This window comes from Eupeodes corollae, chromosome 1, assembly GCF_945859685.1.
Source record: "Eupeodes corollae chromosome 1, idEupCoro1.1, whole genome shotgun sequence".
Classification (NCBI taxonomy): domain Eukaryota; kingdom Metazoa; phylum Arthropoda; class Insecta; order Diptera; family Syrphidae; genus Eupeodes; species Eupeodes corollae.
This window is the reverse complement of record NC_079147.1, coordinates 243,166,153-243,185,578: the sequence shown is the minus strand read 5'-3', so window position 1 is coordinate 243,185,578 and position 19,426 is coordinate 243,166,153. Positions and strand designations below refer to the sequence as shown.

The 19,426-nt window shown below is 35.0% G+C and overlaps 1 protein-coding gene across 2 annotated transcripts in view; it reads left to right on the top strand.

Moving 5' to 3' along the window:
• The first annotated feature begins 16,413 nt into the window (after nucleotides 1-16,413).
• The window catches only part of LOC129954236 (uncharacterized), a 124,398-nt gene continuing 121,385 nt past the window's right edge, over nucleotides 16,414-19,426 (top strand). The window contains exon 1 of one of the 2 annotated variants that reach the window (XM_056068012.1): nucleotides 16,414-16,814. The gene's annotated coding sequence lies outside the window, so the exon portion shown is untranslated. Of the gene's footprint in view, nucleotides 16,872-19,426 lie in introns of both variants that reach the window. The other variant, XM_056068011.1, reaches the window with a different exon arrangement.

Here is a 19,426-nt window from a genome sequence, read left to right as displayed (position 1 = left end):
AAAGTGCATCTCAGTTTAATAACGTTCATCCAAAAGCCGCCTTAACCATTCACTTCTACAAAATTTCCAAAGTCAGATTGGTTGGAAATAAATATCTATACAATTGACCGATTAAGATATCTTCACTCTCAATATAACGGGTAAATACTTTTATAACCCGAAATAACGTTCAAGTTAAGTAACCGCCCGGCCGTGCTATGGACAAACCATAAACTGCAATCGATCAACAAACTTGTGTCATATACATAGATAAGGCAAGAAGTTTATATTATATTATGGTGTCTACAATTTGGGCCAGACAGAAATTTATTCCCCAAAGGAGGTTGCAATAAAATAAAAGTCAATATATTTATGAACATAGATTCTTAAGTGCGAGGGAAATTTTTGATTTTTCGAAGTACTTAATTAATAACGATATTAAAGTGGGTTGAGAGGGATACGGGTGGGTACGTATCCAGGTGCGCGTATAATAAAAGGTGTTGCGAATTGGGTTTTGTTATTGTATATTTTACGATGACTCTAGGTTTGGGTATCTCAGTCTTGGCACGGATGTTAAAGGTAAAGTTAATCCCAGAATAAATTTTGAGAACTAATAAATTCACAAATGGAGAAGCAATGATACTGCAAACCCTGGACTTGGTGCTGGTGCTGCAGCTTTTACTATGCTACTTTCTGCTAACAGCTCGCCACACACAGAGAATGATGATGAATGCTCTCGATATCCGACTTCACTTGCATCCTTGCACATCTCGCTTTTAGGGTTTTGGCTTATAATTTTTTTTTGTTCTTATTGCGATTTCGAATTCTGAGCACTCCAACATTTATACAGCACAGCACAGTTGTTCGTTCATAATAAGCGGTTGAGGTTGGCTGGTAATGGCCGTCGTCATGTATAGCCATAGTCGTCGTAGACCGTCGTTGTCGTCGTTGGGTGGTAGGTAATGGCAGCAAAGATAGGGTGGTAATGGGGTTTTGAACTTCGTTAGGGTTATATAGCTTCAGGTAATGGCTAGTATGTCGGTCTTAATTCAGTTTTTAGTTCTTTTGATTTTATATGGCAGTATTAATGTTGAAAATATCGTAACTTTGGAGCTCGCTGTACCAAACCTACATACAGACACATATGCATTTATATGATGGCCCATGGTGTGCTTGGTTTTGGTGGATATTCTAGTATAATTGCACAAAGTATTATAACTCGTATACCTAAATTGCAGAATGAGTAAAACAAAAAATGTTAAATAAGTTTTTTATTTTTTATTTGTTGTGGATTCTTTGACTAACGGCTTGAGTTTTTGTGTGTTCTTAATGCAAAAACAGTGAACTAGTTTGTGGTTGTATATCAGAATATGGATTTTTTTTATTTCCTAATATGAGCAGTAATAAATGTGAAAAAATTGGTTCGAAGATATCAGTGTTCTTCAATTTCTGAACATAAATCTTCAAATAAGGGCTTATTTTGTACAGAATATAAACAAATGAATCTGGTATAAATCTGATGTGTTTGATTCCTTTCAGTATTTGACCCATTATTGCGGTTTGTAATTGCTAACACTTTAAACCTTAAATCCACTTAACTGAGATATAATTTTGAAATTGTATAGAAGCTGATTCGAAGAACTTTACCTTGTGCTTTTAAGAAAGTTTAATGGGCCAACACGACGTGCAGTGGGAACAAATTGTTCAAAATAAATAATTTAAAAAGGTAAGTATACGCTACAGTGCCCCATTAATTTAACACTAACCTTTCTATTTTAATATAAAACATCTTGAACACTTTATAATTTTGTGTATAAGGAAATTAAAAAATGTAGCAGAAAAAAGGATTCTTGAAATACTTTCACTTCTTCAGAAGTAATTCTATTCTTTAAGAAATGCCACACCAAACTGAGCATAAATCAAGTAAAAATTGTCAAAATCACTAATTCCGAAAACAGAATCGTTCAAACAGGAACTGATGATGAATTAAGAACGTTCACTGACTACTCGAACATCCTATGATAACTACATTTGGAAAATTGAATTAAACCTTAAATTTTATCCTGATAGTTTTTAGAAATTCGTTAATGACTGATTCGACATTAAATAGTAATGAGCAGAGGATAATTCCAAACATGATTGCAAACTGCTTCAAAGATGCTTTTATAGATAATAATACTATAAGTTTTCCTCACACATTTAAAACTGTTTCAAATTTTCCCCACTTAGATTCTAAAGAATTAATTTCTTTATGAATGAAAATACTGCCTGAAATCCTACAACTTAAGATTATTGTAGTCTTAGTTCCATCTATTTTAAAGAAATGAGCTGCGTACGTAGCACATCCGTTATGTGTTCTTTTTAACATGTCAATAAATAACTAGCAGTTTCCTTTTATCTAGAAGAGTTCTTTCATAATACCAGTACACACAAGAGGTCCTGAAAAAGTTTGAGTCTACCGTATGTAGTGTCCTCTATTTTTTATTGTAGTTCAATTCTGATATAACCAGCATGGTTTTGTTAAAAAGGTTTCAACAGTTTCTAATCTGCAGGGTTTTTCAACATGGACGCTACAAAAGTAGACCGACAGGAACAGCAAATGACGCCATGTTTCTTGCCGCTCTTTGACATTTCTCTTCAGTAAGGTTTGTTATTTTATGATGGAAAAATATACGAGCCAACAACGAGTCGAAAGTATTAAAATTTACTACCGTAATTCGGAGTCATTGGCCTCAACATTAAGAGAGCTACGTCCAATTTATGGTCGTCATAATCGTCCTAGCAGATCAACAATTGAGCGTCTAGTGGACAAAATTGTCTCTGTGACGTAGATGTGGCAAATATTGGGAAAAGATCTCGGCCTATATCCTTACAAAATTAAATTGACACAAGAACTGAAGCCACTTGAACACCAGAAACGTCGTATGTTCGTGAAGTGGGTTGAGCAACAACTTGAAAATGATACGGTTTTTCATGGGAAAATCATCTTCGGCGATAAGGCTGATTTCTGGCTGAGAGGTTTCGTGAATAAACAATATATGGGGTATTGGTCAGACAGCAATCCACACGTACTCTATGAGTCATCAGTGCATTCCGAAAAAAAAATACGGTTTGTAGTGATTTATGAGCAGGCGGCGTCATTGGGCCGTACTTCTTCCGTGATAATCAAGACCTGCATGTAACTGTGAATGGGGATCGCACCCGTTCAATGATAACCGATTCCGATTTTTTCTTACCCCAATTGGATGATATGGACTTGGAAGACCCGTGGTTCGAACAGGACGGCGCGGTGGCGTTGCAAGCCACACAGCGAGTGTCACAATCAATTTATTGGAAACCCAGTTTGGAGAACGTGTTATTTCATAAAATGGTCCAGTCGCTTGGTATCGGTAGTGCGATTTGACGCAGTTAGACTATTTCCTGTGAGGCTACGTCGAATCTATGGTCTATTCCAACAAGCTAGCAAAGATTGATGAACTTCGTACGAATATCAAACGTGAAATTGCAGTAGAATCACCGATTTATGCTTCAAAACCGTCGAAAACTGGGTTCAGTGTCTGGGCTTCTGCAAGCGTGCCCGTGGTCCCCATGCCAAAGAAATCGAGTTCCAAACATAATAGTATCGAACGTACGTTCACAGGAATAAAGAATCTCATTGATATCCATAACCGTTTTTGGTTTTATTTAAAAAACTTATGTAGCGCTCTTATTGAAAATACCGATATTTCCCTTTATGTCCTTTTATTTAAATGTTTTTGAACAAGTAGATTGTATCTTTGCTGATTTCAGCAAGGCCTGTGAAAAATTGTGCCATACAAAATTACTTTTAAGACTACCGCAGCAAGGTTTTAATGACTATTTCATAAACTGGTTCTTCTAAAATTTGAAAGATAGACTATAGTGTTAAATTTCGTAATGAGTGTTGAACTTCATTTGTTGTGAATTTTTGTGTCACTCAGGGTACTCATTTTGGTACTATTTTATTTGTTTTATTTATAAATGATATAAAACTAACTCTGTATCTGACTGCCTTCTCTTGAAAGAACTCTTATTATTATTCGGGGAATGGTACCATAACAATCGTCTAATAATAATCTCTTAAATGTTGAGATATGTAAAACCATGAGTTTTACACACAAAAAAGTGCCTATCGCTTTTAATTGCATCTTTGATTCTTGTCCTTTAAGTAGAGTATATGTATTTTCTGACTTGGAATATGCCTGCACAGTATGGTCACTTTACTTACGCCGTACACGTCACAAGGCACGAAGCGATTCAACAATGATTTTTGAGTTTTTGTCTATGATACCTTCCATGGTTCCATGATATTTATATATTAACGCCTTACTCACAAAGACTTTCTCTCATAAACCTTCCTTCTTTGACATATCATATTTTCAATTTTGTTTTATTGTTGGATTAATAAATGGACAAATTTCATCACCATCAGTTCTTGATAGTTTAAACTTTACTTTTGGTTGTTTAAGTATACGATTCCAGAAACCATTGAAAGCTTATTTAAGTAGATCTAACCATTGTGTACATAGCCCCTTAACCCATTTTCGTGAGGCACGGATAACATATGTACCATATAAAGTCCATACATGCTTACAATTTCACAGGGCCCCCATATTCAAACCAAATTTGTACCAGGTCGTTAGTGAGTATTTTGCGAACAAAATATAACGGCTGTTCTGAAATTTCAGCTACTGTACATTATTTAATTCCAAAGTTTCAAAAATTTAGGTGGAGCAGACTTTTCTTCTGATAGTGACGATTCGTTTTGACCAGATCCAAGTGATGAATGCGATACAGACGACTAGGATTCAAGCTCTAGAGGAGATTCAGATGAAGAGACATCTGTTCCTCAAATAATAACAATCTTCTTGAAGCCGGTTCTGTTGGAAAACCAAGCAATAAAAAATGCAATAACTCGCGATCGTTTCCTCATGATTACATCAAAAATTTATTTCTCGCCACCCAAAAAGCCAGTTGACGACCGTTGTAAGACATACTACGGTAATGATCTAGTTGAATGCTTGAAAAAAAACCTTTTAAAACTGCAGACAAGATAGTGCTTATCAGAGCATCGACGAGTCAATGACTAAATTCAAAGGGCGCAGTAACCTCAAACAGTAAATGCCCCTAAAGACTGTAAAACGTGGAATCAATATGTGGCTTCGATGCGACGCCCTAACTGAGTACACGTATGATTTCAAAATTCACAGCGGAAAAGAGTTAGAAGCACTTGAGGGAACTTTGGGCGAGAGAGTCGTACATAAATTGGCTAGCACGATAAATGAAGTAGATGTAAACCTATGTTTTTACGTTTTTCTCACATCACATCGGTCAAATTACTGAAATCTATTGGATACCCATCGTCGGTGGGAACCATTATTTCTAATCGAAAAAAAGTTCCCAAATTGGAAAGAAAATTGCAGAGGAGAGAGGCTGAGTTCAAAGGATCTTCAGGTGGGTTTTATGCGTGAAATTGCAAGATACCAAAGAGGTTCTATTGCTTAGTAACCGCCATAACAATGAAATGGAAGTTGTTACAAAAACCTTGAAAACCGGTAAAAAAAATGTAAGTTCCTTGCCCGAAAATGATTAAGTATTATAGAAAGATAATGGGAGACGTTGATTTGTTAGATCAAATAATCGGCCTCTATAAATACGACCGAAGATGTGATTAATGGTGGAGGAAGGTTTTTTACTGGCTGATAATGATCGCAACAGTGAATGCATGGGTTATTCACACAGCAATGAATGGACAAGCCTTGGTTGGTCAAGGACACAAAAAAAAGCGGTACGAAAATGGAGTCATCAAGGTCGTCAGCCAGCAAGAGGAGTAGGGTCTCGACATTTGCCAATCGACGCTGTTGCGTAAATTGCGGGAAGTCTAAAAAACAAACAAAACACAAAATGGAACACATATGTATCAACACCCCCTGGTCACGCCCATACAAAATTTACTTTTTTATATAAATTATACTCATGAACAGCCTCTTAACAAATTCTGAAATAAAAAATTTCAATAACTTCCTCAACTGAATAGCGTCCCGAAAGGCTTAAATCAATTAATTGAAATATGTAATAATAAAAAGTATAAAATGGAAACTAATGTTTTTTAACAGCCTAGAATTGTTAATGTAATAATAAAACTTCTTTCCACTTTGTAAAATTTTACAAGAATCAGAAGAATTCCATTTACAAGACACCAACTTCATTCAAAGTGGTAAAAAACCACGCCCTTTTTTCATTTCGGTGACCGATCACAACCGATGCTTTTTCAGACCTAAGTTTATAATATTTTGAACGAGATTATTTTGATTATTTTAACTTTAAAAAAGGTTCTTGTGGTATTTTCATAAGTTTAAAAAAACCTAGAAATAAAAATGAGAAATAGTTGTTTTTATATAAATATTCAACCAATTCGAAAAAAAATAAAAAGAAATTTCTCAAGCTCAAACTAGCGATTTTAGCTTTAAGTTGTTGTATTTTTAATTAACTGCGATTTTAGTCCACCTTAAAGGCTTAGGTTAGGTTAGGTTGGAGTGGCTGCCCAGATGCCATTGACTCACCTAGACCTCAAGGGTACATTGTGATACCACTAATGAGGTTACTCATGGGTGAGTATTGAACTTAAACAAACCATTTTGTACTTTTAATGAAGTTAGAGAGTTGGTATTATCGAAGAAGGGATTACCGAGAAAGTTATTCCTTCTAATGGAGAGTACTGGACATGTACATAGAAGTTGTTGGACTGTTTTCTCTTCCTCCCCGTCCATGCAACTTCTACAGAAGTCATTTGTGTAGACCCCTAGCCTCAGAGCATGTCTTCCTATGAGACAGTGTCCTGTAATTACTCCAATTGTAGAGGTTATACTTTGTCTGCTCAGGGATATCAAGCCGTTTGACTGTTTTAAGTCTATGCTTGGCGATATTTGCTTGGTTACTAGGCAGGTGGTACTCTGCGACCATGTAGCATTTGTTGATTCTAGAGCATATTGTTTGAGAAGCAAGTGGTGTTCCTATGTTATATTTCTGACTAACATTAGCCAGAAGTGTTTTCTTTTTTGGCGAGCTCATCGGCTTTGCAATTTCTCGGAAAGTCTCTGTGGTCCGGCACCCGAATGAGGTGAATATTAAACTGTTCCGTCATCTCATTTAGAAATGAACGACAATGTGGACTATTTGAGAGTTTTTGGAGACAGACGCGAGAGATTTAAGAGCGGCTTGGCTGTCCGAGAAGATTCGTATATCCTTGCAAGATATAACGCTTTCCTTGAGCCAGGATAATGCCTCTTTAATCGCTACATTGATTGGGAAGTCTGTATGATAGACTGAGATTCAGTTGTCCCGAAAAGATACCACTTCCAACTCCGTGATCGGTCTTTGAACCGTCTGTATAGAAGTGTACCGCATCGTCTTCCAGGGGTCTTTCTTCTTCCAGGAGGATCTTGAAGAGATGGACACATGGAAGCTTTTACCGAATACCATTTATGGGGTGGTATAGTCTAAGCGATCTGGTATAGATCTGAAACTGTCTAGAATAGTAGTAGTATGTCCAGTATTGTTACTGTTTCATTGAGAGGTGGCTCTAAGCCTCACACATAAGTTGGCTGCCCCCATTTGGGAGAAGATGTCAAGAGGTGTTAGGTTTAAAAGCACTTCCAGTGCTGCGGTTGGTGTTGAGCGAAGTGCTCCTGTGACATACCTGCTGACCTCTGGACTTTGATGAGCTTATTAAGATTTACCATATTGTCCAGTGCGGTCCACCATACGACACTTCCATGAATGAGTATCGGTCTGATTACCGAAGTGTGTAGTCAATGGGTTATTTTTGGGGAGAAGCCCCATTTTGATCCTATGGCCTTTTTACAAGTAAAAAGCGCTACAGTAGCCTTTTTTACTCTTTAATCAATATTTGCCTTCCAATTTAGTTTTTTTTGTCTAAAATGAGGCCTAAATATTTAGCTTTGTCGGAAAAGCTTGATGGTATTCCATTAATCTTGGGTGGGCTAATCTGAGGAATTTTATATCTTCTCGAAAAGAGTATTAATTCTGTTTTATGTGGATTGAAGTCCAAGCCACATTGCTTAGCCCACTTTGTTAGCCTATTTAAGACATTTTGTAGGAGTTCCAAGAGAACTTGGGGGTGCCTCCCAGATACAGATATTGCAACGTCGTCAGCATACACAATCATCCTGATACCTTCTGCTTCCAATAATGTTAGTAGGTCGTTTTCTACCATGTTCCATACAAGAAGCGAAAGGACAACACCTTGCGGGGTGCCTCTATTCACCGATCTGGTGGTAGTAAAACTTCTCATGCTAGAAGTTATTGACCTGCTTTTGAGCATGAGACTTATAAGACGTGGGAGCGTTTCCCTGCTTTTGTAATGAAAAGTACTTTTGCCATTCTCCAGGCTTTGGAAATATATCTCAACCTTAAACAGCTTGTCAGAATGATTTCCAATGGTGGAATGATCATGTTTGAGCATTGTTTTTGTTCGGCTGGAATGATTCCGTCTGGTCCTGGAGATTTATATGGATCAAAGCTGTCTATGGCCCATTGCAGTTTTTCCCGCGTTATTAGGTCAACTAAATCGCTTATAGAAGCTTGAGACTCTGATGTTAAGTCGTTGAGTTGTTAGAGCTACCTAGAAAGTGGGTGTCTAATAACAGATTAAGAGATTCTTTACCTGTGATAGTCAACGTGCCTGCTTCTGTCTTTAAAGCACTGGGTATTGTTGGACTTTTTGAGAGAATTTTCCTGAGTCTTGAGGCTTCTGAATTATGTTCTATTTTACCACAAAAGTTTCTCCAAGAAGACATCTTATTCTTTCTTAATTCTTTTTTATATTGCTTTACAGCTTTTTCGTATAAGTCCCAGTCAGAAGGAGATTTAGTGTACTTAGATCTATTTACCCTTTAAAATGATTGCAGGGCATGAACTTCTCATTGATACATTGAACGCTTTGGTGAGATGATTCACAGAAAGATCTAGTTCATCTTTACTGGAGGAGCTTTTAAGAAGGTTGTGATCAAGCAGTTGTGCTAGTACCTCACTACATCGCTCCCGGTTTGTATAACGATGATTGCGGAAACCCGTAAACGTATTTGCCACATCTTGGAGCTCAAACTGAATGTATCTGGTGGCATCTTCAGTATCCATGTCGGAGTTGCTGTCGACTATAGGTTTAGCCTCCACGTCGGATGGCTTGTTTTTACACATAAAAAATACTAGAATTAAATATAAACAACTCAAAATATACTGCAAAAAATAATATTCTCTAGCCATCACAGATGCTGCTTTTTTTTGTTCTGCAAACCTACCAACAACGTTACGATAAAATTCAAAAATTAGCATACATTTAAAACTTTTAAACTCACCTCAAACATATTAGCAATAAGTAGACACGTGTGCTTTTCTTATTAAATTCTATCCAAAAGCCAATGTAAGCCGCATATAACATATGGTCTACAATAAATTCAAAACTAAAAATAATGCAAATAAATGAATAAAATCTAATCGTAAATTATGTTAATTAATTCCTGTGAATAAACATAGGTAAATGTTCTGTTCTATAATCATACATATTCCAATGAATTGTTTATAAACAAGAAGTTCCAATATCGTAGTCGCATATTTATTAAGTTTATTTAGAAAACCTAATTATAAAATGTTTATTTTTAGTGCGACAAATGAATATGTATATTAATTATTATTGTTCTTTGACCGAAATTCAAAGTCTAAAATAAAATTAGTATTCTAAAAAAATATAATATTTAGTAGATAGAAAAATATTTTATAAATTTGTTCATTTTGTGATGTTACCCAAATAAAATGTGAACGATTTTATTTTCGAAAATTCTTTAAAATAAACACAAAATATTATTTTTTCCGTGGATATGGTTTGGATAAAATTAAAGAGATACAAAAAAGCTCTAAAATTTATTGGCAAAGAGTGATGTTTTGATGTTGACAACTTAATGTAGATAAAAGAGGGTTCATTTCAAAAAAAGACACACATAAAGATATAAACACACATATCAACATAAGAAAGTATACAAAATATGAAAATGAAAGATAACATTGGCATTGAAAAACTCGGTGACATAAAAATTTAAAAACAAAGGGGAAATAGTTATTGAACTTGATAATGAAAAATTTGTATACAATTATTCTTAATTAATTGATGTTTTTTATGTGTAAAAATTTATTTGAATAATATTCATCAGTGAGGGGGTAGAGAGGTAGTTTATTTTGTTGCTGACGAAATGATAAAAGTCAAGATAAAACATCCAACTTCTGATGTTTTGATTTTATTTTGTATGGTATGTATTGCAGTTTTCAAATTACACATGTTGTAAGGGTAAGGTATATTATTTTGAGATATATTTTTGAAATAATTATAATAATAATAATTATATACCCTTGACAAAAATATTAAATATAAAAGAAAAGATCACGAAAAAATCTACAACTTTGAGGGTTTCTTAGACCCAACCCAACCCTGCGCACGTTTGCTGATAGTGTGATAACACTTTCTCAAAAATGACAGTATCTCCCGACACAAGAATGAATTATGGAGGGTTTACTTTAAGACACTTATTCAAACGCGTATTTAAAATATTTATTTGAATTATTTAATATTTTTCTTAGATCAAATTAGATGACATTTATTTGTTCAATCGGGTTTGAAATAAATTAATTGTTTGTTTTTTTATGATTTAATCAATTTTTCACATAACACCTATTGTATTTTTTGTCCAATACGCTTCGCACAGGTTTTGACAGCTGGACTCACTAGTTAGATGCGAGTATCGCATGCAGGGTTTTCCGACAAGAGGTTCTATTTTAAATAGACCATTATTTGAGAAGCTGTTATTTTAGAACTTGTTTTTCTTTGACACTTGACAAGTAAAAACTACGCTATTGTTTAAAATGGAACAATAACCACTTCAACATCACTTTCAAACAACAAATTCAATAGGTGGCCCACAACTAAGAAAATAATTGCAATATTACTAAAAAAAAAAAGTTTTCTGACCAAGTTTTTTTTGAAGCGGTGATCAAAGTGAGAGATCTTATTATTTAACATCTTTCAAAATTATATTGGGTGCATTTGCATGCACTTTATGGTACCGCAGTCCGGGGCCAAATAAAATGTTGACCAAATTTTGGACGAAATATTCTCACTTTTAACTGGACACACTTTCATCTATCGTTTGCTTTGAAATATAACAAGAAATGTGAGTAAGATTATCCGTATTTTTTGGCATTCTATAAATAGTATAGTAGAAAATTCAAAAGAAAACCCATCGACGGTAGCCAGATTTTTGTATTTAAAAATTGTTACAACTGAAAGAAGATCTATTAGAATAATAATTAAAAAAAGCACAAAAACAAAAGAAAGTTTTGTGAAAATCAAAAGTTAAAATAAACAAAAACAAAAAATCCAACTAAAACTAATAAATTTCAAGAAGAAATGTTAAGAAAACATCTGGAAATTCAGATTTTATAACAAAAAGTACATTTAACAATTGCTTCAAGTAGGGGGTTAGTTCACAGACTACTACATTAACATGTGTTGTTTAATCGAGCTTGAAGCTTGCATCAATTCTTTATATACCTGAATCGAGTTAAAATGAGCTTGATTTGACTTGATATCGGTCGGGGATCGTAGTCTTAATCACTCTTATGTTATTATACGGTAAAAAAACCAAAAAGATTTGTTAAATACTTGCCTTTGGTGGAAACATAGCAAAACTTGATTATCTTTTCTATTGCAAAATAAGCCCAGTTACTCTATTTTCATTAACAAACCAAAATAATATCAGCAGTAACAGATTGATTTTTTCCCCCAATAGAAAACACATGATTCCAAATGCACAACTACTCAACGAACACAGCCATCGAGATACAAACGCTATTTCAATCGTACCAACATTTGAGAAGGAAATCATATAAGATCCATTCAAGACTCGTATAAATTTCAAAAAGCCATCCGTAGTAAGATTCTACTTTAACTTTTATCGGTAGTATTTACACTGCGCATAACGTTTTTGTTATTTGTGTAAAATCTTAATATACTAGTGATAGATTTTTCAAAAAAGCACGGGTATTGTTGCAATTTTGTAGGGTTTGGTAGAATTTTACTACACAAACGGTGGAAAATGAGAGCATAGATCAATAAATTAATGTAACGAGTTCCACGGTATCAAGAGTATAGGGCTGGAACTCGACATCTGTTAAACTTAGTTATTAAAAAAAATCAAAGTCTGACATTTAAGAAAATGGATAGCTTAATTATCGCAAAACGCATACAAAATTGTGAAGAAATTTGAAAAGACTGGACTGTTTACAGATATTTTAAGGCCAGTGCATCATCGTTTCGCTCGTACCACTGAAAGTCTCACTGCTAAAAGTGACAGTGTTACTGAATGTGTTGATTTCTCGTCGTTCTCAGATATTAGGACTGTCTTACGGATGGTGTGTTTTGCATTTCGATCTACAACTACATCCATATAAAGTTCAGCTCACTGAGGTCAGCTGACTATTCACAACGTCGCTTTCTTAGATATGTCAGGTAATTAAAGAGAGATCATTGCATTCACAAAAAGTCAGGCGTGATTGAACCTTACTTTTTCCAACACGATGATGGTACGACTGTCACCAGGCTTTCTTATCAAAAATGCGTGCTTTCGGTTTTTATGAATATCTCCTTCATTGGATTAGTAATTCCCTTCGAATCGTTCAAAACAATCAGTATTTGATGGGTTCAAGTCTGAAAAACAAAAAATAAATGCTGGTGTGCCCCAAGGCTCTGTTCTATCTCCAACACTCTTACCCATTTTTATTATTAATCTCCTGTCTGCAACTTCTAATCCAATACATTATTTCGCTCACGATAGCACTCGTACTCTTAGCTTGTCGTATTCGTTTTATGAATCACATCCCTTTTCTTTAAGTGTGAAACTGCAGCGACAAAATTTGGTAATCTCATTAAATTCCGACGTTAACACAATTCTACAATGGGAAATAAAAAACCGCGTGGAGTTTAATGCTTCGAAAACCAAATGCTGTCTTGTATAGTTATCGTTCCGCAAGATATTTGGGTTTTCAAGGCGATGCAAGAAATTTTTCTCCTCCTCTGATCTGGCTGTTATCTACAATACTTATGTATAAACGCTCCATGCTTGAGTATAACTACCATATCTGGGCTGGTGCTCCTGCAACTTACTTAAGCCTCTTGGACACTTCTGAACATAAAATAATTGGTGATAATACCATCATAGGATCATTTACTTCGCTCGAAAATCGTCATAAAGTTTGTTTTCTCACTCTCTTTTAATGTTGGTTTCACGGTTTATGCTTATGAAATAGCAGAAATAAAGAGATTGGTTCTTTAGCCGTACTATTCGAATGTGGGATGCCTTACCGCACTCTGTCCTTCCCAGCCATTGCAGTATTCAGGAATTCAAAATCAATGTGCACCGACTCCTGCCTTCAACTCATCTCTCCAGTTCCTAGTGCACCGTGTCTTTACTTAATAAGGGTAGTAATATCCCCTTGAGTGTGCGCTTATTATTTAAAAAAAAGTTATGGCTGAGATATCGCCCAATATGTGTCAAAAAGTGGTCGAAAATTACCTCAAAACAATCGATGCTTTGCAACAATTCTTTTATTTTATTTTTTTAATTTCAATTTTTTCTTTTTATATTGTACTTGCAATCAAGTGGATATGAATACCCTGCGTGGGAAATGTTGAGTCTGGTAAAGCATTCCACATTCGTGTAGTGCGACTAAAAAAAGAATCTCTGTACCTTACAGTACGACAGAAATTGGGCTCAATGGTAAACTGATGAGCATTCCTAAAGATACGACTATTACGGTTGAATTGTTTGAGGGGAAGAGTGCAACTGGCTATTTTATTAGAGCGTTGCTTTTGGAAGTAGCGATAAAATAATGAGAGACATGAAACCTTACGACGTTGCTTGAGAGATGCAAAAGTTTCAGTTAGAAAACGGTCACCTATCATTTTTATTTGTTTTTCTGTCCAAAAGACTCAAGTGAGTTATAGGAGCACCTGCCCAAATACGGCAACTGTACTCAACTTTTGGACGAACATAGGCTTTATAAATTATAGCCAGATCGGTAGGGGTAAAAAACTTCTTACATCTACGGAGTAAACCTTAATACTTAGCAGCATTTTTGGCGATGTCAAATATGTGATCACTCCACAACAAGTGATTTGTAATGCATAAGCTAGAACTGGAAGCTGTTCAGTATCCTCGATGCAAGTATACCACTTATGGATAGTGGCATTATGGGAGGGTTACGCTTTTGCGACAGAAGACAGCATTGAGTTTTCGAAGCACCGTTTTTGATTGCCCAATGTACAATGCTATCAAGATCAGAATTTAATAAGCTTATCATAAGCTGCCTTTGGTATTCCACATCCGAAGAACTAGGATGTGCATCTAAAAACGAACATGGAAAGCTGAGGGTGCTGTCATCAACGAATCAATTAACTGGGTTAGAAGTTTCCGACAAAAGATCATTCACAAAAATTATCAGATTTGAACCCATCCAATTCTACTTGAATTGATCAGTCCGAAAGTTAATTTCTAACACAACGAAGAAGAGATTCATAAATACCAAATACACTAATTTTTGATAAGAGAGCTTGGTGCCAAACTCTATCAAATGCCCTTGAAATATCGACAAATCTTATATTACTTTGTCAAAACTATTTGAAATCCAAAAAAAATGGCTTGAAATATTTTTTATTTTTATTTAAACAGGTAGTTGACGAAATTAAGATCTTCTATTGAAATCATATCATATTCACCATAAATGTTTATGTGATATTCTGATAGAGATTGTATTCATTTTCACCCTTTATCTTATATTGTCTACTTTTAATACAATTTACAATTTATGGTCTAACTTACCTCAATGTCTTAAACACACTCTTAATATCTTTATTCTAAGCTTCTCAAATATTTACTCAAAGTACACCAATAGTCAAGTCTAATGTCCTTTAAAATCAATACAGGTACATTCCAGTAGACTTATTTGCTCAAGTCCTTTAACTTAAACAAACAAAAAAAAACTATAAAGAATATATTTATTTTCGTAAATTTTTAACATTGAATAAAACACCATTACAAACACAGAGTATGCCTATAATCTCTTAAGAGCAAGAGGCACACGCTTCATTTGTTTGCAAAGCATGTCCGTATTAAATAATATCGATATTGTCACACAATTCATATTTAAGGATCCGATAACATTCTCGACTCGATTGGACTTCATATAACCTAACCTACCAACCTATCTAACAGAGAAAGTTCATGCAGTGTTGGTATACACTATCTACAACCGAAGTATATTGATATTGTGGTAAAAGTAAAGCTGTATATTTCAACATTACACTAAAACTACGTGCGTATTAATTTATATCTTTCCATCTGAGCAAATAATATAAGAACAAAAATCCAACTCAATTCGTAGGCATACAGATATCTACATATAAGCTTGTGTATCTATGGATTGGAATTCTATGCCCCTAATCACTTTATAGCCATATCAGGGCCATAGGCCATGGAGCATCATTGCGTGCTTAACTATAGGAACTCTAGCCTAAACAAAAGCACCTCTTTCCCGCATCCGCAATCCAACCAACTCTCAGTTGTATACAAACTCGAAATTCCTTCTTTTCCTCTCCTCCCCTTTTCTCTGCTACTCTTCTTCATAGTTCTTCCGACCACTTTATGTTACTGCTCCATATAAATACAGGACAAATACTCGTGTATAAATGAACCCTATCCAAAGTTATGAGGAAGGCGGCAGAACCAGTAAACAGCAGTAAGCAGAACGAACAGAAGAATGAGATTCCCAATGCCATCTCAATCCCAACAGCCAACAGCTAACAGCTATAACAGCCAACACCATGCCGGCATTATGATGAGCTACATGTTTTGATAGCATTGAGATCAAGAGCACGTTTTTATGTTGGCCTAGGTTCGGGTCGGTCGGACTCTTGTTTACATGTTAGCTATATGGGGCTCGGCTGCACTCGGCCTTCTATCCTGGTCCCTTCTCGCCTCCTGCTTAAATTTCAGCTTCGCTTCGTTAACTTATGCTTACGCGCGCTTACCTGTTGTTTCTGTTTCTGCTCTGAAATTGCTAAAATAGAATATAAAAACGGGACCTGCGCACCGTCAATGTTATGTGTTGCCTGCAACACTCAATTTCTTCAATTCAACAAGCTTCAACTTTAAGTGCTTCTTGGCAACATGTTGCTATGGGGAAGTCCCATCTCCCATCGCCAGAGCAACAAAACAACCTGCTTCGTGGCTGCCTCCAATGTTGATGGAGCACTGAACAACCTTAAAGATACCAACTCAGTGTTTGCTTGCCTTCCACGTTGAACGCTTGGCTTAAATAGTAACTTGTAATTGTAACGTGTAGTCGTTCATTTCGAATGCACATGGCGCGGCGCGACGAAAATATTTTTATCACATTCCACGTTGCCGTACTCTTGTAGTTCTCTAGACACTTAGATACTTTTGTTATTTCATTTTATAAACGATCGCTGATTCTTGTTCGACAGTCAGTCAGCAGTGAACCGCGGATAGAATAGCATTAAAATAAAATAATTCCTAACTGAATTTAAAATAAAATATAATACAACAACAACAACAAATATCAATCTTCTACAGTCGTCTCGTCGTCGGCGTTCGTAGTCGTCGTGGTGATATTTATCATTTCTGCTGCAGCAAATATATCTGCTATTAATTTCGTGGACGGAGGATTTTGATGTATGTGCGATGGCAATGTTGTTTTTAGGCATTGCATTCAATTAAATTCAATTTACGGTGCGTTTTAACATTGGGACGAGGTTGGGTTGGTTTGGTACTGGGATAGGAGTGGTATTGGGATTCGGGGATTGGAGTGAGATGATGCGACAGTGATGCTTTAATGCTTTACTGATGCATGTAGAGAGTGTTCTTGAGAGTCAAGCCCACTCGAATTAAAATAAAAAAATACCCTCTAACCATAAAATATCTAAATACAAAACAACATCAACAACTATAAACATAGATACAGTATCTATAAAACATCGGATGATATAGTTTTTGTAGTGTATTTACGAAAATAATAGAAAAGTCGCGTGTTTTAGTGTCTTTTATTTTTGTCGCTTCTTTTCCTTTTTTCTTCCACTGTTGGTAGTTGAGAGTTGGTTTATTATTTATTTTGTTGGTGAATTTATTTTTATTCAAACTGTGCTGTTTGGCTGTGACTGTGCATGCCGTGTGTGTTGCTTGTTGCGATATAAATTGCATCACACATTTCGCGTTACTTTTCTTCGGGTGACACCGTGTAAATTAATATTCAAATGAGAAACCGCCCGCAATAGTGTCGTATATTTGAACGAGTAGTATTTTCCTTTTAGCTTGTTTTTGTACGCCTTGTGCCAAAGTGTCAATCGATTCTCGGAGGAGTGTTGTGTATATTAAATCAAAACTAAATAACGACCCCCAAAAAACTTAAGAAATACCGTTGTTTGTGTGACAATATCACGACCATAATCACATATAAAACGACGGCAACGGTAACGGCAGCAACGACGCGACGACGTCAACGTTCGACGTTCAACAACGACCTACAACTCATTTCATTGAATATCTATCTCCGTCAAATTGAATATCTTAATCGCAAATAACCAAACATCTGTAATTATGTTTATTTTAATTAATAAACAAGAATTAGAGTGTGAATAATAATGAAATTGTTTACAAAAATCGTGTTGTGCCTTTTTTTTGCGAGACCACAAACCTGTCTTTCTGTTTTTCGTTCTTTTTTCATCTATTTACTTTTAATTGTTTACCCGTAAGACTAGTTGACTGGCCTTTTCTCGTTCCCGTTTTGTTTCTTTTGAGAGAGATTTTCGATTAAAAGTCTTAAAGAGACCCCCAAAGCCGACATCAGAAGAAGAGGAGAGCTTTTTTTATTTCAATGGTTTGTGGCTTACTATGGAACAAGTTTAATTGTACAATAAAAACAAAAACGACACACTCGGTTGGACGGGACGGGACGGGACAGGTACCAAGTTCTGACTTGATAATAATTGTGGTAATTGTATGAATTTTGGCGCCCTTGTTTGGAAGTTTTGTTGTTTGTTTTTTTTGTTTGCAAAATTTTTTATAGAGAGAAGAAACTATACAAATAATTAAGTTTATAGCAAACGAAATGACGATGAAGCCTCATTTTAAGGTACTTAAACAGTTTGTCGGATAATTTAGAAGAAGTTTGTTGTGCAGGTTATAAATAAATAGAAAATAAAATTTAGAAACATAAAAGCACCTTTTTTACCTATAAAACCCCTCTAAGTCTAATGAATTTTAAATTAAACTTTGTTGATTTAATTGATTTAGGACGTTTTAAAATACAATCAAGTATTTAGTCATGAATTTATTTAGATAGATGGACGGGTAATTATTTAAAAAACAAAATACTAAGTTGTTATTTCTTGAATGCATTTTTTTAATACAGTCATTTTATATTCAGCTGGAATTTTTAAATAAGAAAGGAGGGACTTTATTTTTAATGTACCTATTCGTTTGTTTTTTTTTTTTTTAAACTTTGTCCTTTTTTCAAACAATTTAGTTTTCAAAATTTCTTTTTAAATAGGGTGCATTCATTGGTTTCTTGTAAATTCAAAGTCCGTTTGTTAAATTTGAACGCCCAAAAAAAGCCTGAGCTTCATTAGATCTAATAATGAATTCTTCAAAATGTTTATATTTACTTTATGATGATATACCTTAACTCCTTCAGAAAAAGTTATTTCACACAAAAATGACCAAGGGACTGGGATGCGACCCACAATGATAAATTCCAATTCTGGCAAATCTGTTAATATTTCTTGAGTTGCAACCAATTTTTATTGCTCAGTTTTTAGGTTTTTTTTTAGATAAAATGTTTTTAGAATTCTTTGAAGATTTGAATATCTTATAAAAATGCGGATTCGATTTTTTAAATAAAACCTTTCTTTATTTTGTTTAGAAAGGAATAATGTTGAAGTTTACACCTTCATTGATTTTTGTGAGATTTGAGTCGAAAATTAGTTTTTACCAATTTTGTGCAGATTTTTAACTTCTCATAGGAAGTAATTGTAATGGATTCGATTTGTCGAATTGAAAATTTTGACATTTCAAGGTCCCTAGTTTTTTGCACGGGTACTGCCTCTTGCGAGGAATTGACAAATTCTCCAAGAGTAATTCTTGTCGTGAAAAGTTCTTTCTCAAATTTAACGTTCGGATTCGGCTTAAAACTGTAGGTCATTTAAATCCCTGACAACAGTACTCTCACACAGGAATGGTCGAGAGTTGTCAGTCGCTAAGCCCTAGTTCTCAAACGGACTGTTGTGCCA